Here is a 15,563-nt window from a genome sequence, read left to right on the forward strand (position 1 = left end):
AAGAGGACTTTTGAAAACTTTTCATCATCTTCAAGAAGAATCTCCAAGGGCTTGAAGTGTGCTTGCCTGCTGCCTGAAGTCTCAGGGATACAAGACTTCACCACCAGCTCCCCTGAATTCCCTTGCTGGGGATTCTACTTGCAGAGAAGTACCTACTGTTGTTTGGGCCCTCTGAGAAGACTGCGTGTCACTGGGAGCTGGAAGTGCGACACAACAAGGAGAAGCATGTTGCCTCCGCAGCAGTTGCCTTCGCACCGCTGAAGAACCATGCCGCCGCCGCAGCTGTTCACCATCGCATCACCGACGAAGCGTGTCGCATCACCGGAGAAGCGTGTCGCCACCGCAGAGGTCGCGGTTGCATCACCAGAGAAGCGTGTCGCAGGGCCTGTTGCGGCTCAGAAGTTACTGAGTTTGCCGCAATATTGTCGCATTGCATCAAAGACGCCATTTTGTCACATCACACCGGATCGACGCATTGCATCGAGGCGCCATCTTGTCGCATCGTAACCGGAACGCAGTAAGAAACCGATGCATCACCTCCTCTCCGGTAAGGAACCGACGCATCACCTCCCCTGCGTTGCAGTAAGGAACCGACTCATCACCTCCCCCGAAACAAGGAACCAACACCTCACCTTCCCTGCAACCCTTCTGTTTGCATTGCGTGACGCATCTAAGGTACTTTGAGGGTAAAGTGCCGCATTTACCATCTACATTGAACTAAGCTATTTTCTACCATTTTAAAGATTTTTGATTACAGTATTGTGGATTTTTGTTGTTTGATTTTGTGTTAAGTCTAGTAAAGATTATTTATTTTTCTAAACTGGTGTGGTGTCCATTTGTAGTGTTTTCACTGTATTACTGTATGTGTTCACAAATGCTTTACACACTGCCTCTGAGATAAGCCTGTCTGCTCGTGTCAAGCTACCAAGGGGTGAGCAGGGGTCATCCAGGAGTGTACCCCCTTATCCTGACTAGAAGTAATGGTCCCTATTTGGACAAAGGTACCTGCCTCTGCCAACTAGAGACCCCCATTTCTAACAATGTCTTTTATAATGAATAGTTGCATAAATGTTTTCATCTCATTCTGCAATGGTTTCTTCTTACACAATGATCGCAGCTAATCAATAAATACGTTTTGTTATTTAGAAGATAGAGATGACAATTTCCTCATAGGAAAGTAGTTTTGAACAAAAAAAATGTATTACGAGTAGACCAGATGTAACCACTAGATGATAAGAAATAGGCATCAATGAAAGCTGCTGTGTAGCGCCATTATATTTTTGGTGAGAAGACGGGGAGTGATCCTGTTCCCATGAGAGCATCAAAAGATGATTGGCTGGCTGAAGAAGGAAGAAAACCACAAACTGCAACACTGATTAAATGTGTAGTCAATAATAGTGCGTGTTCCTAGAGCAGACCCAGACTTTTCCATTTTCTGCATCTATCCTTAGTACCCGCTGATTTGAGACTCTACTGAGTTTCTTGAACTTCTCTTTATGAGAAGTTCTGCTTTGATTTATTCTTGATTTTCTTGAGCTAACTATTTGATGCTAAAGCTTCATGGTTATATTCTCTCTCTCTCTCGAACTAGAACTGATAATAGTTTCAGACCAACACCTCTTTATTTCCCTAATTCCTAAAATACTGATTTTTTACCTTATGGAGCAAACGTAATGTACATTAATGCAATGCATTGATTTTTTATTGATTATTGATTTCTACTGAGAGTCTAACAACTGAGATTGATGAAATTAACTTGAATACTGAAACCCTTTAACTCATACCACACTCTCTTTATTGACCTACAATAGAATAGTGATTGCGATTATAATGTACGCGATGTACAGCTCCTGATCTTTTCTAAACAACGGCAAAGATCGATTCCCTCAGTGACAGTTGAAATTCGCCCGGATGATGGCAAACCAAGATTTTAATTGAAAATGATTCCTGTGCTTCAACAAACTTGGTAGCAGAGGGACAGTTTACATTATGAGAAGAGGAGCTGCAAATAATTACCCAAAGTTAGAGTAATGTCCAAGTAATGTCCAAGTCCCATAGCCCAAAATCTGGAAAATGACGAGATGCGATTTTGAAGGGGTTTGCTGTATTGAAGGCGTGAGTATCAATAGAGTTATGCATTGTTAATTTTTTTCTTGATGTGTTGATGTGTTGAATTGATGATGTTTATGTGCTTATTGTGAAGAAGTTGGAGAGGTTATCGGACTTCAAATTAGTCGAAGATCCCCGGGATAAATAAATAAGAGTTGATTTAAGGTTTTCTGATATGCCAAAGATTTGTGGTGTAGGTCATGATGATCTGTCAACTACACAATTGAGGTAGGGATTATAACAAATTGATGTGAATGTACTAATATTGATTGATGGTGGCAGAATCAATATTGCGCAAAAGATGAAGCTACATTGATTATGTTGATTTCACGCTGGTCGAGATTTCATTCATATGTGTGAACAATATTTCTGTGTAAAATCATCGGACGGTATAAAACCTTAGTATTCTAATTGTTGAATTGCTCATGGTTTCTTTAGAGGAGCAGACATAGATTGTTTATCCATGTTTGCATAGACTTGTAGAATTGTGTGTATGAGAACAAATTGTAAAGAAGGGTGATCGGCTGCAAAGATTGATATCATATATGATAGTGTGCCACACTGAGATTGGTTGGTTGGTGTACTGTCACGTTGTTATTGGGGATACAGAGTGCTGGGCTGGTATAGGTCACTTGTTATCTAAGTGCTGCATTGAGATTAGTTAACCAGTCTTCAAATGTTAAAGCTATAACAGGATTGGAGAAAGGAGATCTGACGTGTATGGAATAGATTCAAAACATTGCGAATCTGAATTATGTTGTTTGCTGTTTGTTGAATAAACCAAAACCATGAAATGTTTTAAATCCCTTAAGGGTTTTGTGAAAGGTGATGTAACAATTTTAGTACAGGAACATGAAAAAGCACCTCCCAAGGGTACACAAGAACATTGCATGGCAATGAATGTGAGGTTGCATACATGTTTGTGGCTTTGTCAATGGTGAAAGATCACAAAAAATTAGAGACCTTTGAGTTTTCCAAGATATGGCACATTTGAATTGAGAATCATTGAAAGATTGAGAAAAAAAGATATATGAAAGGAAGCCACCACCTAGACGCACATAGGATGAAGTATTAAATGTTTGGGAAAAACTTCACATGTTAAGGAGGGAGACCGATAACAGAATTCATCTAAGAGAGCAGATGCTAAAATTGGATGAAGAACAACAGAGGTGGAGGAAAGCTATAGTTGAGGGGACTAGACTGTATGCAGCCATTACTACTGAAAAACCTGAGAAGTGGCAGGAAAAAGATGATGAGAGAGCTGCAAAGAAATCATATACCAATTGTGATTCAGGGTATTCAATTTTGGATGCCCCTGTAACAAATGCTGAGAGTGCCTTGACATCAAATGCAACAGTGGCTACAGCTCCTGTTCACCCAAATGCTATTCAAATTGAAAGACCATTGCAGATGACACAGCATACTGTACAACCAGTTAGCTCAAATATTGTGAAATACTCTTCTTTGGCAATAATGATTATTCCAATGCTTCTAACTGGTGGCCTTCATAGCTGGACACCCCCCACCCCTCCGTCTTCAGTGGTAAGAAATCTTGGCTTTAAATTCGACTTTAATCTGTCTTTTGAAACTTAGGTCAGAGCTGTTTCCACTAGTTGTTTCCTTACATTAAAAGCTGTCAGTAAGATACTCCATCTGGTTCCTGAGGATAATCGTAAGACCATTATTCATGCATTGGTTACTTTCAAGCTAGACTACACAAACAGCTTGTACCTGGTTCTACAATCTAACTTGATGCACTGCTTGCAGATCATTTTTTAAAATGCAGCCACATGTCCAATTTTGAAGATCCCGGCTCGTTCATCTAAGCCAGCCTCCTTCCGCAGTCTCCTTTGGCTGCCCATGGCCAACCGCATTACTTTCAAAGTTCTAATCTTTGCCTATAGAGCCTTTGAACAAAAAGGGCTTTTATATCTAAGAAGAAGTTTGACAGCCTACTACCAAGGAAGATCATTGTGATCCAACACTCTAAAGCTTCTGCATGTTCCCAAGGTTCGCAAAGCAAGAAGAGGGGGCCATTTCTTCTGACTTGTGACTGCCAAACTCTTGAGCTCCCTGCCATCAGCACAGCATTTTGCTCCTTCTGAACCTGCTTTTCGTAAACTATTGAAAACTTTTCTTTTTGATGCATAGGCTTTCTGTAGGGGGCTTTGTTAGTTTTTGTTTATTCCGCACTCATGCCACTAGCACCAGAACACTTCTTTAGAAGCAGTCGCGTGCATTACAAATTGGATTGTATTGTGCCTGTCCGAGTTGAGAATTTTCCTACAGTGATGCCTTCAGGTTTTACTGCTTCTATTGTAACTGGACCAGCACCTGATACTAATGTTATAAAAGCACAGTCAATGGAGATTCACACAATGACTGCTCCGATTAATTTTGTTCCAAATGCTGTAATTCAAGGAGCCGTTGGAGGAGCACCTGGGACAGGGTTAATCCTGACAAGGCAGATTGTTGTCTTGACACCACCACAAACAGTTCAATCACTGAGAAAAGGGAGAATTGTCTTTATTACATAAATAACACAGGGTGAAACTAACCTATTTGATAATGGATCTTTCCCCCAAGGTTTGAAGAAACTGCAGAGAATAAAAAGGCAGGAAATGAGAAAATTAGGTAATCACTACACAAGAGACAAAGAAGGAAAGAACGTTAAACGTCCCAATATTAAAAATAGAGCTAGAAGAAATAATCAGAGGATGTTTAGATCTTGAGCATGTGAGTCAGTACCATGAATTTAGTAAAATGTGATTTTGAGAAATTAGAGAGCAAATGGTCAAAGAAGCATGACAAAAAAAGAAACAATTAGAGACTGCAGAAGTAAATAATAGCCTGCCATGTTTATGTATCTTGGAGCAGAGGCGATCTTGCAGCATTTACAAATAATATTCCTAAGCTAAAAGAGAAACCTGTACCGTGGTATACACAAGTTGATAGATTTGTTCAAGTTTCGAAAGAGCTGTGGACAGATTTGAATACCTTTTTGTCATTGAGAACGCGGAGCTCTGGCAGAACTCTGACTCTACAGCAGAGCAGAGCTAGCCAGCCCTTGCCCATGCCCAAAGCAGTAAAAAGAAAGCACTTACCTGCTGTGGCGTCTCCGGGTTGTCCTCCTCCTCGCCATGGTCTCTCTCTCTACTCATCCTCATCCACGCAAACCCCCACGATATATGTCGTGGGAGGACTGCGCATGCGCAGTTCTTGCAAGACGTACAACATAGGGGTTTGCAAGGATGAGGACAGCATGGATGAGGAGGAGAGAGTGACCACGGCGAGGAGGAGGGCAGCCCGGAGACGCCACAGCAGGTAAGTTAATTTTTTTATTGTTTTTAAATTATGGAGGGTGGAGGGGAGAGGAGCGGAGTTCCATGGAGTTTTTTTCCAACTCCGTGGAACTCCGTGTAGTGGCACTCCGTCAACTCTGCCCCGGCTTAATTATAGTGCCAAGTGATTTGTGGGCTGAGTGTAAAATTGCTGTACAATGGCTGTGTGTAGCACCAAGAGGTGTCCATACTTCTGCAGCATTTCCTGTAGTAATGAATAAATACGAATAGGTGATTACATTTCTGAAAGGCAGGGTTCTTCCAAATTGGGTAAAGATAAAAAGAACCTCAAATTAGCCAAAAGAATCAGTGCATGATTACTATGAGCAATTTCTTCAACGCATTGGACATGAACATCCCGGAAAGAATGATATGAGATTTTTTGTGTTGGAATTTGTTCTTGGGTTAGGATCCGGGATCAATCAATCAATCAATCAATCAATCAATCAATCAATCAATCAATCAATCAGGATTCTTATAGAGTTCAGCTAATCACCCACAAGGGTCTCAAGGCACTGGTAGTGGGGGTTCTAGAGTTCAATCGAAGAGCAAGACCTCTGACCTCCTGGTCAGGGAAACTGCACTCTCCTCACACAGCTCTGTCGTAGCACCTCTGCCCCCTGTGCCTTCTGGTCTCCAAGTAAGGTGCTCGGGGCGCTCCTCCACCCGCAGCCTCCTGCCTGTGCCTCATCCCTGGTGGTCCAGTGGGAGAGCCTTGCGCTTCTGCTGGTCCACTTTGCCAGCCTTTCTGTTTTTTTCCCTGCTTTTGTCTGTCTGTGCATTAGTTTGTTTGTCTATGTCTAGTTGACTGTTTGTGCAGTTCGTGCCTTTTTATCTCTTGTGCCTTTTTGTCTCTTTGTGCCTCTTTGTCTCTTTGTGCCTCATTGTCTCTTTGTGCCTTTTTGTCTCTGTGCCTTTTTTTGCCTCTTTTCTCTGCTACCCGGTTGCTGTTTTCGCTCCCTTTACCGCTGCTGCTGGCCCCATTGCCCCTCCCCCCTGCGTGTTTCCGCTCCGCCTCCCTGCTGCTCTCCCTCCCCGACCCCTACTTTATGGCGGCCGCTGTGTGCCGAAGCAAGCCCGTCTGCACCCGTCCGCGACCCGACCTGGACCAGTGCCATGCACCCTAGCCCGCCGAACCCACACCGCTACGACTCTGCAACCCACCACACAACAACTGCCAGCTGTCAACGCCTACAGTCCTCCCGAACCCTGCACCCTGTTCACTAACACCATCACAGAGCTCATCACACCCTTGCCTCCACAGACTACACACTGCTCGGAGACCTGAATTTCCACCAAGACAACCTCAGTGACCCAAATCCACCGCTGTCCTGGACAACCTCGCCAACGTCAGACTAAAGCAGCTCATCACCACCCCACCCACAAGTCAGGACATACCCTCGACCCCATCTTCACAGGAGGAAACATTTGCTTCAGTCACACCACGCAGTCCCTCTGGACAGACCACCGCGTCCACTTCTCCTCGAAACTCACCCCACACATGCCTACACCACGCCCCCGCACAGAAACTGGAGCAAGATCACTGAAGAGTACCTCAGCGCCACCCACAGCCTCACTCCTCCACCCACCATGACCGATGCCGGCTCTGTAGCCAACGACCTCCACAGATGGATCGCTAAATGCGCCAACATGCTCACCCCCCTCCGAACTCCAACAGACAGGGCACCAGGAAAGCCACACCACAGACCTCCGAGAATCCAGGCGCATCTGTCAACGACTTGAGAAAGCATGGAGGAACAGCAAAACCACTGAAGCACGCTCCACCTATAGGACAGCCATGACAGAACACTACCAACTCATCCTATCCATGAAGAGGAATGTCATCCAGGACAGAATCCTCTCCAACTCCCGCAACTCCAAGGAACTCTTCAGCATCATACAAAAATTCACACACCCCCCAGTGAAACCTCTGACATCCTCCCTCTCAGGACCTCTGCAACAAACTAGTCTCCTTCTTCCATCACAAAATCAGTACTCTCTATGACAACTTTGACGAACAGAGCACAGGCACCGAATCAAAACCGGCCAACAGCAATGCCACCCAGCCGAACATCACCGCCTGGGCCACTGTCACCACAGAAGACACCACAAAGACCATGAGGAGCATACACTCTGGAGCTCCAACCAACTCCTGCCCCCCCGCACATCTTCCACAAGGACGCCTCCACAATAGCACCTGAACTACGACGTACAATCAACTGCACCCTCAAAACAGGCACATTCCCCAACGACCGGAAACGTGCAGAAGTCAAACCCCTCCTCAAGAAGTCCTCCGCAGACCCGATGGACATCAAGAACCACAAACCCATCTCTCTCATCCCCATCGCCGCCAAAGTCACAGAGAAGATCGTCAAAAACCAGCTCACAAACTTAACAGAATCCAACTTGATCATCGACACTTCTCAAAACCGGATTCCACAGCAACCACAGCACTGAGACTGCCCTCCTAGCCAACATGCATGACATCCACACTCTCCTTGACCAAGGTCACACAGCAGCCCTCATTCTACTAGACCTCCCAGCAGTCTTCGGCACCGTCTCCCACAGCACACTAGCCGGCAGTCTCCGACATACAGGGAACTTCCCTAGACTGGATCCGCTCCTTCCTCGCCGGCCGAACTCAAAGAATCAGACTCCTGCCCTACCTCTCCGAAACCACAGAGATCAAATGTGGAGGCCCCAAGGATCCTCCCTCAGCCGCACACTCCTCAACATCTACATGGCCCCTCTCACAACTATCATCAGAAAACACAGACTCAGCATGGTATCCTATGCTGACGACACCCAGCTCATCCTCCACATCACCAAGGAACCCGACATCACCAGACACAGTTTACAAGAAGGAATGAAGGATGTTGCATCCTGCATGAGCAGCAGGTGCCTGAAGCTCAACTCAGAGAAAACAGAAGTCCTCATCCTCGGAGCCACCCCCTGTGCGTGGGATGACCCCCCACTCTCGGAAACCCTCCCACACCCATGGCCCACACCTACAACCTCGGCATCATACTCGACTCCTCCCTCACCATTAGCCAACAGTTCAATGCCGTATCCTCCATGTACTTTAACACCCTCCGCATACTCTGCAAGACCTTCAAATGGATCCCCTCCTGAATCCAGAAAGACCATCACCCACGCACTCATAACCAGCAGACTGGACTACGGGAATGCCCTCTATGCCGGAATCAATAAATCTCCACTCCACAAACACCAGACCATCCAGAATGCCACAGCCAGACTCATCCTCAGCATCCCATGTCAAGACCACATCACCCAGCACCTACGAGACCTCCACTGGCTCCCTGTTGAAAAAAGAGTGACTTTCAAGCTGCTCACACATGCCTACAAAGCCCTCCACAACAGCGGACCCCAATACCTCAACGAAAGAATCTCCTTCTACGCCCCCAAGAGAAACCTTCACTCCGCCGAGCTTGCACTGGCCCAAATCCCCCGCATGTGCAGAGCCAGAATGGGAGGATGATCCTTCCCCTACGTGGCAGCCAAGACCTGGAACAAACTCCCCCTCAGCCTCAGACAAACCCCCACACTTCAAGCATTCAGGAAAAGCCTCAAGACCTGGTTCTTTGGATTTGCTGGAGCTGCTCAAATTCCCACCCTCCCCCCAGCACCTTGAGTCCCTCACGGGTGAGTAGTGCACTTTACAGATCCCTGATTGATTGAGTCAAAGAGCCAGGTCTTGGGGTTGTTCCTGAGTTGAGGGAGTGAGGGGGATTGCCTGAGATGTAGAGGTCCAGGACTTTGAAGTGAGGTATCAGAAGGATATTCCTCCGCCCGTGGTCTTGCGGATCCATGGGATAATGGCTAGGGCCAGGTTGGCAGAGCAGTGGTGACTGGTGTTAGTGTAGAAGGAGAGGCAGTGGTTGAGGTATGCAGGTCTGATGCTGTGGAGGGTGTGCGTGAGGAGCTTGAAGGTGATTCTTTTGTTGATAAGGAGCCAGTGGAGGTTTCTTGGGTGACCAGCAATGTGGCTGTGGCAGGGAATGTTCAGTATAAGTTTTGCAGCGGCATTCTAGATTCTTTGCAGTTTGTTTTGGAGCTTCTGTATGGTGCCGGCATAGAGAGTGTTGCTGTAGTCTCGTTTGCTGCTGACGAGCACCAGGCTGACTATTCTTATGAGCTCGGTGGGGATCCACTCAAATACCAGACGGAACGCCTCCTACGCCGCTTTCAAAAAAGAAGTCAAAGCGTTTCTCATGGCTAAATTTACATGAGCTCTCTCTCCTCAGACCTGAGTTCTCCTGTTTCCCGTTATAATAGACAGCACCAATCTGTAATCCTCCTACTTTATGTGCACCATCTATGCTTTTTTGTTATTATTGTTTACCTGCATATTTTGTATTGTTCTACTTACTTCCAGCTGTTATGTAAAGCGCTCTGATATCCGCAAGGATCTTGTTCGCGCTCTATAAAACTTTCTAAATAAATAAATCTTTCGAAGCAGGCAGAGTGTGTGGAAGCAGGAGGGGTGAGACAGCATTGATTTTACGTTTCATTGAGAGTTAGGAATCAAGTATGATGCCGCGGTTATGTGTGTGTTCAGTGGGTTTGGGGGGGCTCCGAGTGCTGCAGGCCACCAGGAGCTGTCCCAGGTGGCGAGGGGTGGTTCCCAGGAAGAGGACTTCCATTTTGTCAGAGTTGAGTTTGGGGCAGTTGTCCTTCATCCAGGTGGTGACTCCCTTCATCCCATTGTGGAAGTTGTTCTTTTCAAATGTAGGTTTGTCTGTGAGGGAGAGTATCAGCTGGGTGTTGTCAGCATAGGAGACAATGTTTAGTGCGCTCTTTCTGATGATGGCTGTCAGTGTGGCCATGTAGACGTTGAAGAGGTTGGGGCTCAGGGAGGAGCCCTGAGGGACTCCACAGCAGATCTCTGTAGGTTCAGAGGAGAACGGTGGGAGCTTGACTCTCTGGGTTTGACTGGTGAGGAAGGAGAGAAGCTACTGTAAGGCTTTGCCATGGATGCGGGCATCGTGGAGTTTTGCATAGAGGGTGTGGTGGAAGATGGTGTAGAAAGTGACAGAGAGGTCCAGGAGAATGAGGGCTGCAGTTTCACCTCAGTTAGGGAGATTGTGTATGTTGCAGCAAGGAGTGCAGTCTCGGTTCCGTGGTTGCTTCGGAAGCCTGAATGGAAGGTATCCAAGATGTGGTTTGTTTAGATGAATTTGGTGAGGTGGGCATTGATGTCCTTCTCAATTACTTTGAATGAGAAGGGGAGCAGAGAGCTGGGACTGTAATTCTTGACATCCGTCAAGTCAACAGATGTTTTTTTCAGCAGGGGATTGATCTCTGCATGTCTCCAGTCTGCAGGGAAGGTGGCGGATTCGATGGAGCAGTAGATGGGGCAGCAAGTTTTGGGGACATTGGTGGCACTGGCTCCGTTGAAGATGTGGTGGGGCAGAGGTCCGAGGGGGGCTCCAAAGGGATGCTCTTCATGATCCGTAAGGAGTCGTCAGTGGTGAGGGTCATCCAGTTGAGTAGGATTGACTGAGATCTGGAACATTTGGGTGAGGTGGTTGCGGGGGGTCCTGTGTTGTGAAGCTGTCATAGATATCTGTGATCTTGCGGTGGAAGAAAGTGGCGAGTTTGTTGCTGAGGGCTTGGGAGAGGAGGTTGTCAGTAGCATGCGTGCTGGGTTTGGCGAACTCTTTGATCATGGTGAAGAGTTTGTTGTTTTGTTTGCGTTGGTGTTGATACGTTCCAGCGGTTTTGAAGGCTGCGTAGTCTGCTGGGGCCTTGCTGCTCCTCCATCTTCTCTCAAGTCATCTGCAGGTGTACCTGGATCATTAGAGTGTGGGGAAGAACCAGCTGGCTTTCTCGGTGGGCTGTTTACTAGAGGGTTTCCTGAGGGAGGTCAGTGCAGTGTGTGGGCGCAGTAGGAGATCCATAGGTGGAGATTGCGTGCTGATGTGTTGTTGTCCACTGAGGTCAGCGGTGGCATCTTGCAGACGGCGGTGGCGAGTTGGTCTTCAGAGACCTTGTTCCAGCTTCTGTGCGGGTAGCGGTGTGTGCAGTGGTGTTGGGTAGGTTTGGTGAAGGAGAAGTAGATGCAGCAGTCATCACTCTAATGGAGTTAGGAGGTGTCGCTGATGGAAATGTTGTTGCTTGGGGAAAAGATTGGGTCCGTCATGTGTCCTGCTGAGTGCTTTGAGGAGGTGACTAGTTGTTTGAGTCTGATAGTGGCAAAGTTCTCCAGTAGGGCTGAGGTGTTGGGGTCACTGAGGTTGTCCTGGTGGAAATTGAGGTCACAGAGGAGAATGTAGACTGTTGAGGCAAGGACGTGGTGTGCGATGAAGTCGGCTATTGATTCGCTGAAGGGGGGGCGGGATCCAGGGGGTCTGTAGATGAGTGTGTCGCACAGGGTGGAGTTCAGAATCAGTTTGGACATACAAAAGAGTTAAATTTACTGGCAGACAAAGCCTTCAAATGATATTCTAAGGCCTGCTAAATATTGTAGTGACGAACAAGAGGGGAAGCAGAAAAAACTCAAGAAGAAATTTATGCTTGCCCAAATTAGGCTTGCTTAGAAAGGTTTTCATATTTAGTCATTTGCAGGAAACCAGATTAGGATACAACGGATAACATAACATAACGTTTGCAAAGCCAAGGTGTTTAAAGATTAATTACTGTTTCACAGGGTAGAGGTATTTTGATTGATCTGAATTCTGGTGTAGATGTTGCAATGCTGAAGAAAACAACCCTTTGTCATTTCTGTAATTAATTTGGGCATTGGAACAGGGAGTGTAGGCTGAATCTAGATAAAATGAACGGAAATGGTCAAATGCAAGGCAAAAATCAAGTGTTGAATGGATACGTTCAGCAAATGCAAGTGCCAATGTAGAGACAGGGTCCAATGACACACATTCTATACGCCCTGATGGTCTCAAAGAATATATGAAAAATCTTAGATTTAATGTGAATAACATGCCCAGAGCAAATTGAAACCCATTTCAGAACCAGAAATAGAATCCATTCCAACAATACACCATGTGAGACAGTGACAGTTTCGGTTCCAACAATTCCCAATGACAATGCCAAAGGAGACAGGAAGATTGCATACTGGGCACAGTCCTAGAGTTAGACCAGAGTGGACTGCTTGTTGAAGGAGAAGTTAATGGCCACCAAGTGTCATTTTTGTTCGACACCAGAGCTAACCATTACACTGTTAAAACAGTGGAATTGCCAGACCTACCCCTATCGAGAAAGAATATCCAAGTTGTAGGAGATACAAATAAACAGATAATTAACCCAAGTTTAGAAAAGGTACCTGCAAAAATAGGTTGGTTTGAGGAAAGCCATCAATTTGTTGTTTGTGATTCTGTAAATCTATTACGGAGAGACATGTTGTGGAAGTTAAATTTGACTATTTACTGTACACAGGAGGGTGTTGAGTTTCAAACTCATGATGAAGATGTTAAATTTAAAATGGCCTGCAAAAACAGCTGTGGGATTGTATCCAGTGAAAATAGTGGATGACTTACCTCATGATTTAAAAGAAACCATGAACTTAGAAGTATAGGACTTTACAGGGAAAGATATTGGACTAATAAATGGTGTAGAAGCAGTCCAAATTAAATGAAACCTAATACGGTGTATCAGAGAATACCATAATATAATTTAACTCCAGAAACAGTTGCAGGAATAATGCCTCTACTTGAAGACATATAGAGGAAAGGGATTCTACAAGAATGTTTTGAAAGCCCTTACAACTCTCCGATCATGGGTTTGCAGAAATATATCGGTAAATATTGGCTTGTGCAAGATCTTTGAAAGATTAACAGCATTATTGTTCCATGTTGTCCTCTGGTACTGAAACCAGCAACCATTCTTTTCCAAATTGCATGCACTGCAGATAGGTTACCATAGTGTATCTCTGCCAAGCCTTTTTTTCCATCCCATTGCACGAGGACAGCCAGTTCTGAGAGAGAGCTTTGGCATGGTGCTGTGTTCAACAAGACTATATTGAGAGTCCATCAATATTTAATTAGATCTTGAATTTCTGCAGACGTCTTACAGATCGGTTCTCGTGCAATATATCGATCACCTGTTTGTGGCATTAGATACATGAGAAGTTTGTAAACACAATACAATTGCATTGCTAAATTGGCTAGCTGAGAATGGAAATAAAGTGTCTCTAGGTAAACTAAAATACTTCCAAAAAGAAGTCCAATACTTGGCACATAATATTGAGAAAGGAACAAGAAAGGTGTCACAAGAGGCAGCGGAGACTATCCTCCAGCTGAACCCACCGAGAACACAGAGACAAGTCAGACTATTCTTGGGAATGGTTGGTTACTGTAGACAGTGGATACTGAACTTTTCCCTAGTGGCTAAGCCTTTACTGAGGCTGACACACAGAGATGTGCCTGATCTACTTCCATGGGACAAAGAGTGCCAAAACGTTTTCCCAGAGCTAAGAGAAAGTCTCTGTCAGTCTCCAGCATTAGGAATACCTGATAACAGTAAGATTGTTACATTGTTTGGCAGTGAAAGGGAGGGCAGATCTTTCTCAGTGCTTACTAAGACACATGTAGATTCATGACCTGTAGGCTTATTTTTCGACTACCCTTGATCTTGTAGCCGTGTGACTGCCTTGCTGCCTTAAGTCGGTGGTGGCGGTTGGTGTCAGTATTGAGAGAAGTGAGAAGATAGTGATGATAGACATTCCTTAACTGTGATGGGTGTACACTCTATAGAAATATTACTCACTCAAACAAAAACCCAGTACATGGCAAACAGCAGACCCACATAGTACCAGCAGCAGTTCATTGTTAATGACATTATATGTCTAAATGATGTCACAAATCCTTCTGATTTATTACCTGTAAATGAGGACTCCAGTGGGGATTAAGTTGAACATGACTGCCTAGAGGTCACGTATTTATGGACCATGTCAAGGGCAGGCATTAAAGATGAATCTTTGATTGAGCCTGATTATGTAATCTTTGTAGATGGCTCATGTCTGAGAAATAATGAAGGTAGCTTGAGAGCAGCTTACGCTGTCTGTACAGTTTAAGAGGTTGTGGAAGCTTCACGGCTTCGAGTTGTTACCTCAGTATAAGTTGCAGAATTAATTGCCCTTACAAGAGCTTGCAGTATAACAGCCCAATTGAGAGTGACTATATTTGCAGATAGTTAATATGGGTTTGGTGTGGTCAATGATTTTGGGCAGTTATGGTCACAAAGAGGTTTCATGACCTCATTTGGCACACCCGTAAGAAATGGGAAACATGGAAGAAAACTACTTGAGGCAGTGCAAATGTCAACAGAATTTGCAGTGTTAAATGTGCAGCTCAAAGAAGTGGCAATGGATATGTCACTGTTGGAAAAGGATTTAGGGATGAAAGTTGCACGGTGTTGTGCAATAGTGGCCTGCGCATTTAGCAGGGCTTACACAACTGATTCTGAAGAGGACACTGTTTTTCAATGTTGTTGTCAGTAGCTCCTACATGGGAAGAACTCAAGAGATTGCAGGAAAATGTTTCAGTAGCAGAACAGCAGGGTTGGATCAGACCAAGTTGTGGGAAAATTGCAAATGACATTTGGATTTCAGCAGATAGAAGATCAGTGTTGCTAGACAGTTTATTGTTTCCTATGATATGACATTACCATGGACTACACATCTAAGAAGAAATGCAATGGTGAGATTATTCAGAAAGAATTCAGGTTGACATGGTACACGATTAATCCAAAGGATTGGCTAATATAGTGTGTTCTGTCTCTAACAACAGTGCCACAACCTCAGTCCTGGTGACTGGGTGTTGATCAACAAGTGCGTGCCTAAGTCTTGCTTGGAACAGAAATGGGAAGGCCCATTCCAGGTGATTCTCATCACAAACACTGTTGTTAAGTGTGCCGGAGTAACAATCTGGGTGCACGCATCACAGACTAAGAGAGTCAGAAGTTCATATGTGGAGATAGTGTTCTTTGAACCTGAACCAAGAACAGTGGTGACAGAACCACCACAAACAGAACAGTTGTGAAGCGCAATACTGCAAGAGGCACAACAGCAAGAATGAAAAAGGGGGGAAGAACTACAAACAGTCACACCAATACAGGTTCCTGTGATTTCACAAAGCG

General features: G+C 45.2%; 1 protein-coding gene across 2 annotated transcripts in view; it reads right to left on the reverse strand.

Annotated features, from left to right (window-relative positions):
• Positions 1-15,563, reverse strand: part of TMPRSS15 (transmembrane serine protease 15) — a 1,488,231-nt gene that overhangs the window by 1,139,687 nt on the left and 332,981 nt on the right. The window lies entirely within an intron of this gene.

This window comes from Triturus cristatus, chromosome 8, assembly GCF_964204655.1.
Source record: "Triturus cristatus chromosome 8, aTriCri1.1, whole genome shotgun sequence".
Lineage (NCBI taxonomy): Eukaryota > Metazoa > Chordata > Amphibia > Caudata > Salamandridae > Triturus > Triturus cristatus.